The sequence below is a fragment of the Rattus rattus genome, chromosome 10 (genome assembly GCF_011064425.1).
Source record: "Rattus rattus isolate New Zealand chromosome 10, Rrattus_CSIRO_v1, whole genome shotgun sequence".
Taxonomy (NCBI): domain Eukaryota; kingdom Metazoa; phylum Chordata; class Mammalia; order Rodentia; family Muridae; genus Rattus; species Rattus rattus.
In genome coordinates this window covers 61229621-61236454 of record NC_046163.1, presented here as the reverse complement: position 1 = coordinate 61236454, position 6834 = coordinate 61229621, and the positions used below count along the sequence as shown (strand labels likewise).

At 47.0% G+C, this 6834-nt stretch overlaps 1 pseudogene; it reads right to left on the bottom strand.

The window, feature by feature from the left end:
* Positions 1-356: 356 nt before the first annotated feature.
* Positions 357-759, bottom strand: LOC116911245 (annotated as a pseudogene).
* Positions 760-6834: the final 6075 nt, after the last annotated feature.

Genomic DNA, 6834 nt, shown 5'->3' with positions numbered 1-6834 from the left:
GTAGTACAGTGAGTAGAGCATGTGTTCAGCGTGCACAGAGTCCTGAGTTCAAGCCCTAGCAATGGACAAAGTGCAGGTGGTGGTCCATGCCTGTGATCCCAGCGCTGGGGAGGTCGAGGCAGGGAAATCTGAGTTCAATGTCATCTCTGGCCACAGTGTAGTATGCCACCAGCCTGGGACTCTTGAGAACTTAGGAATCCAAAAACAAGTGCAGGGAAAAAAAAATCACCGAGGTCTTTCTCCATCCTTATACCCTGCTCTGACACACCCAGACACATACTCTACTTGGCAATTTTTTGTTTGTTTGTTTGTTTCTGTTTGTTCCCCGGGATCACAAGCAAGGTATGGCCCCAGCTTTATTTGACCTTCTTGGGGCGCAGGTTGTCGGTGTGGCCGCCCTTCTTACAGCCGTTGACTGCATGGGGGCGTGCGTGGCAGTGGCCGCAGATCATCTTGTCACAGTTGTACTTCTGGGCAAATTGACGAAGGGACTGCGCGATGATGCCACTGCGCAGGCGCAGCACTGGGTGCAAGGTGGACTCTTTCTGGGTGTTGTAGTCAGACAGGATGCGGCCATCCTCGAGCTGTTCGCCCACGAATATCAGCCTCAAATGGTCAGCTAGGGCGGGTGCCTTCCTTGTCTTCGTTCTTGGCCTTGACATTCTCCATGGTGTCACTGGGCTCGACCTCAAGAGTGATGGTCTTTCCCTTCAGGGTCTTCATGAAGATCTGCATGTTGGCCTCCGTTTGGCTGCCTCGTTGAAGAGAAAGAGGACAGCGGAACCGGAAACCCCTTGGCATTTCTTTGTAATACACAAAACAAACACAATTTTCTAACACACTGAGGACACATGAATACTTTGTGAAAGCTGTTTTGGAAGACAGGACAGAAATCCGCCTCAGAACCTTACTCAAATTCTTCTCACTCCTCAGGCCCCTTCATCCTTCTTGGCAGAGAGATGTAGCGGGCAGTGCCGCCATGACTGTGAAGACAGGTCCCAACGACAGGATTGCCAGTTCCTCTCCTTGCTCACTGCAGGGTCTTAGGTGGGCATGCGTGGCTTAGCCTCTCTGTCTCACTCTCCTCATCTGTGGAGTTGGGATGGTAGTATTAACCCCAGGGAGTTGGTAGTACTCAAATGTTTTAAACCATATTCTTGTTTTGTCTTCCCCAGTCCTTTCCAGACTTTGGAGCAATTACAACACCAGCTCATTTTGCATCTGTAACTCAAGAACTGTCATTTGATTGGGAAATTAACCACTGACACCACAAACCCACAGTAAGACTCACCAAGGTTAATGTATTTAATAAGTGAAGATTTCTCTAGACAGGGTTCCGTTGCTTGGAAATAAGATTAATTTTTGTCTGTAGTTCACATTCATACTTTTTCAAGTTCTCTTTGTAAGACACACACACACACACACACACACACACACACACAGAGTATGGGTATAATGCACACTAACAAGATCATACCATACAGGTTGGTTGTTTAAAATCACATAAGGTGGGCTGGCAAGATTGGTTAGGGGATAAAAGACACTTGCCACCAAGACTGAGTGCTTGAATTCAATTCCCTGGACCTACATTGTGGAAGGAGAGAATCAGCTATTACGAGCTGTCTTCTGAACTTCATATGTGTACCATGGCATGGATGTGTGTATGTGTATGCACAGGCATGCACATGTGCGCACACACACACACACACACACACACACACACACACACACACACTAAAACTAAGTTTAAAATGTACTATATTTGTGTGCTTGTGTGTGCGTTTGTACTTGTATGTACCAGAGGAGGTGTTGGACCTCCTGGAGCTGGTGTTAGCATCTGTAAGCCCGCCCTACACGGGTGCTAACTCAGGTCATCTGCAAGAGCACCTGATGCTCTTTCTCACTAAGCTTCTTCTCTAGCCCAGACAAAAGTGCCCTAAACGAAATAAAGGCTATCACGTCTTAGATAGAAAATGATGTGAATAGAAACCGATGGCTTTTTTGCTTCTACGTATTTTAGGAACAAGAACTAAAAACCGAAGGGTTGGAGTGACTCAGTATGACTCAGTTCTTGCCTCACATGCACGAGAGGCCATATTCAGACTTCCTCACCCGGGTCAGTGAGGGGTCAAGGTAAACGTGTTGTTTTGCTCTTCTGCCTTCCTCCTCTGCCCTACTGACCTTCTCCCCAATAATCGTTTCAGATTCTGTGCTTCCTGGATGTGTCTCACTGTTTCTTCTTGGAGCACTAGTGTGTCCTTCCTGCCTGCATTTACTACAGAGCTGGGCATGAAGGTGAGATTCGATCCTACTTAAACCCGTGGGAGCTCTTAGGTATCGAGACTTGAAGATCATCAGGGAGGGTGGGTGTCTCCTTCCCTTACAGCCTCAGTCTCTGCCCCTTGGTTCCTGGTAACACACTGGGTTTGCAAGTGAAAAACAATGATGGGTAAATGGAGGTGGAAATGTCACAGTTGCCCCTCCTTAAAACGTAGTTCCCCACCCCTAGATAATAAAGCACAGGCAAGTAAGGACTGTTGGGAGGAGAGTTAGCCTCCTTATCGGATGTCTGATGTGTCATGGTCAGCCTTGAGACCATGTGCATGAAATAACAAAATGGATCCAGCAGGTTGTGTGTGTGTGTGTGTGTGTGTGTGTGTGTTTGTACATACATATATGTACACACATATATCTATATAATAATAATAATAATAATAATAATAGAAGAAGAAGAAGAAGAAGAAGAAGAAGAAGAAGAAGAAGAAGAAGAAGAAGAAGAAGAAGAAGAAGAAGAAGAAGAAGAAGAAGAAGAAAAGAAGAAGAAGAGAGAAGAAGAAGAAGAAGAAGAAGAAGAAGAAGAAGAAGAAGAAGAAGAAGAAGAAGAAGAAGAAGAAGAAGAAGAAGAAGAAGAAGAAGAAGAAGAAGAAAAAGAAGAAGAAGAAGAAGAAGTAAAAGAGAAAGCACTAGGAGCAGCAGCAACAGTAGAAAAAGAAAAAGATAGAAGAAAAGAAGAAGAAGAAGAAGAAGAAGAAGAAGAAGAAGAAGAAGAAGAAGAAGAAGAAGAAGAAGAAGAAGAAGAAGAAGAAGAAGAGGAGGAGGCTAAGAACTTGGGAGTGGGAAGGGAACATGGGGAGGACTGGAGGGAAGAAAGGGAGGGGAAATTATGTAATTTCGTTTCAAATAAAAACACACTTAGAAAACCAGACGAAAGGGATGGAGGTGAAGGCAGCATGGCTGTGTTGATGCCCATTAAGGGAAAGGTATTTCCCTGTGGTAAAGTGTGGAAGCTTTTATAAATTTATTAATTTTTCTTTAATTCTTTATCATTGACTCTGCTACATGATTTTTTGTTTGGTCAAAAGAATGTGATCTGAGTCATCTCTCTCTGGCCCTAGGTAGAGACGGGACTTTCTGAACTGCCAGGAATATCTTAAGATCACTACCCAGAAGGAAACCTTCTGGAAAGGAGAAAGACATTATTGTCTCTATCCAAATGGGCCTGTGTGCTGGGTACCTTTAACTGTCAACTCGACGTGCTCTAGAGTCACCTCGGAAGGAATCTTGGGTGATTGCTCAGATCAGATTGGCCTCTGGGCTTGTATGTGTGGGGACTGTCTTGAGTATTAATTGACATAGAAGGGCTAACCCTGCCACCGTGGGCAGCATCATTCCCTAGGCAGGGGTTCCCGGACTGTGTTAGAAAGCTAGGTAAGCATGCGCCTGCGTGAACCAGCAAGCAGCAGTCCTCCGTGGTGTCTGCTTCACATTCCTGCCTTGATTTCCTTCAGTAGGGCCTTAACCTGTAAGCGAAATCAACCCCATTTGTTCTCCAGTTGCTTTTGTTGGAGAGCTTTCCGCAGCCGCAGGAAGGAAACCAGAACAGCCTGTGGGTCATCTAGACAGGCAAGTGCCTCTTGGGAAAGCTGTTCCATAGACTTTGGGAAATCTTATACAGGCTACCTTACTGCGTAGTGGCATGGCGGTCAGGTCGGCCATTGTGTATTCTGACACCATAAGTGACCTTTTCTTTTCAATGGACACATGGGTCACTGTACACTCTTACCTTGTCAGGGTGGTGTGTGTGTGTGTGTGTGTGTGTGTGTGTGTGTGTGTGTATGTGTGTACGCACGCACACTCGGTGGTTCCTTTGGCCACTGCCCATTCTATGAGTGTACCTATTCTGTAATAATCTCTTCCTGTTGTCAACACTATGCTCTCTGTCAGGTCTGAATTCTTTCGAAAGAGATCACAGGACTGTGGAAGGGAAGTCTAAAGGAAGGTCCTGGTAATAGTAAGGACACTTCCTACTGATGCTGTCCCTGTTGCCTCATGTTCCATTTCAGTACCACGTTTGATTGTGTAGCTAAGGTAGTTGTATTTGGGATCTCTGTCTTCATGCTTGCTCTCCCCTCTTGAGGTTAGTAGGTGATTTGGGGGGGATGATGTTTGGCACTGTGCTTTTTTTTTTTTTTTTCGAGATGGGGGGTCTCATGTAGCCCAGGCTGGCTTAGAACTTCCTATATAGCAAAAGGTGACCTTGGATTTTTGATCCTTCAGTCTTCACTAACTGCACGCTGGAATGACAGGAGGGTAGCATCCCACATTTAGTCTATGTGGTGCTGGAGACCGAACCCACAGCTCTGTGGATGTTAGCATGTGTTTGACCGAGCCACAACCCAGGCCACTAAAGTGAATTTTGTCTTGTGTGTGACTGTTTTGCCCGTGTGGATGTATGTGTGCTATGTATGCGCAGTGGCCCACATAAGTCAGAAGAGAACTGTAGAGTTCCCTGGAAGTGGAGCTACAGACGGTTTTGAGCGACTGAGTGGGTGCTGGGAACTGAACACAGGCCTTTTACTAGAGCAGCAGGTGGTCTTAGCCACGGAGCCATCTCTCCAACCTGCTACTCTCACTTCCAGAGATCTGAACACTCCCCTTTCCATACTGGACAGCACTTGTTCCCAGGGCTTGCCCCGGGTTGTGTGCCCCTTCTCTGTATAGCTTTGGCTCTAGAGGAGATGAGACTGAGGCACACTGTGGCAACTCTATTCCTTTCAGCACTTGCCAGACTCACTTCCCAGACCTGTCTCTGGACATCCAATCAGGGCCCTCTCCCCACATCCAGCACAGTCCTTTTCTCTGTCGCACTAGGCTGCACTACTCTCTTCTCCAGCCACACCCCCCCCCACTCACCCACCCAGTTCTCTGCAATGCCTTCTGTACAGCTGGGTTGAGCCAAGGGACATCCTGACAGTGTCCTCTCTTTCTCACACCTTCCACCACTGCCTCAGTAACTCTAGAAGCATCTCTCAGAGAGATGTGCTGATGAGGGGCAGGGGAATGCTGGGGAGGTGAACCGAACACAGTTCTTTACAAGCAGTTGCTTTGCTGTTCAGCTGATCCAATCAATACAGATGTGGGGTCTGGGAGTCAAGATCAGGCAGTGGGGAAGGGTGTGGTTCCTATCTCTGCCTCCAATGTGACAAACATACCTCAATGCCTGGCTCTCTTTGGCCCTCTCAGTTCATATTCCTCCTATCCTCGTCAGCATCATGGTGGGAAGTTATGAATTTCAGTGAATGACAGCCACACAGACTACTCTGAGATATTTACCTCTCTTGGCCACAATTTGGTAAAAATGGGTTCCGTGAGAGAGAGAGAGTGTGTGTGTAAGCGGTGACCATGGTGGCCACAGTCAGGAAGGAGCAGCCAAGAAGAGGCCAGAGAAATGATGACCTCAAGGACTTACTAAGTGTGACAGGTGACCATTTGGCCTGTGATGTAGATTGGAAAGTGTGTTCAGGAGGACAGGGTTAGGGAGAGAAAGCCTCTGAGCTGTTATGGTTGATACAGAGGACAGGGGTAGGGAGGATGTTGTCTTGGGAGCGTGGCCAGCCTGACGCTTGGTGAACACGCAGCCCAAAGATTTGATGTTCGCACTTCACAGATGCAAGCCACCTCAGTTGCTGCTGCTGCTGCTCTTCCTGGTGGTGAAAGAGAGGCAATGACTCAGTGGGTATCCAGGTCATCTGAGGGTGTCACGTGACTTTAGGACACAGGATCTGTAGAGAGAAAATTGATCCCCAGATAATAGACAGCACATTCCTTGGTGCATGCTGTTCCGGAAGTTGCCTTCTCTCTGTAGCTGCCCCAGCCCTTCAGTTCTGTGCTCACAAATGCCTTCTCCCTACCAGGGTCCCTAGAGCCCCTTGGCAAGGTAGACATAGGGTCTGTTAGTTTCAGATACTCTTATCCATAGATGTCTCAGAATCTGCTCAGAGGAAGATGGTGGAGGCAGGTGTGTGTGTGTGTGTGTGTGTGTGTGTGTGTGTTTCTGAGACCATCACAACTAGCAGAATAATGATCTGAGGAGGCAAGAGTGAGGGTGTTGGTTCAAATTTCAGGGAACTGACCCTGAGTGATTCATTTTAGTTTAGGCACAGCACAATTTGGAGGAAACTTTTTCCTGAAGATAATTGACTCGGTTCCATTTGCCCCACAAACTTAAGATATGACCAACTACATCCTAACTCCTTATAAAGTAACGTGTGACATTTTTCACCAAGACAGGTTCTATAGATTGACTGAGAAAACCCACCTCATAATAATGGTCTGGGGGAAGATCGGGTGTGGCCCCCCCCCCAGACACTGCAAAGGTCCTCAGGCTGATAACTGCCTCCACTCTCAGCAGAAAACAGTTACACATTTCTCCTCCTGAGTAGACAACTTTGTCTGTTTAACATTCCTGGTTCCCCGAGTGTTTATCTGTGGACACAAGGACCTCCGCATCTCCTACAGAGGCCAAATGACAGTACTTCTCCAGTACTCCCAGGT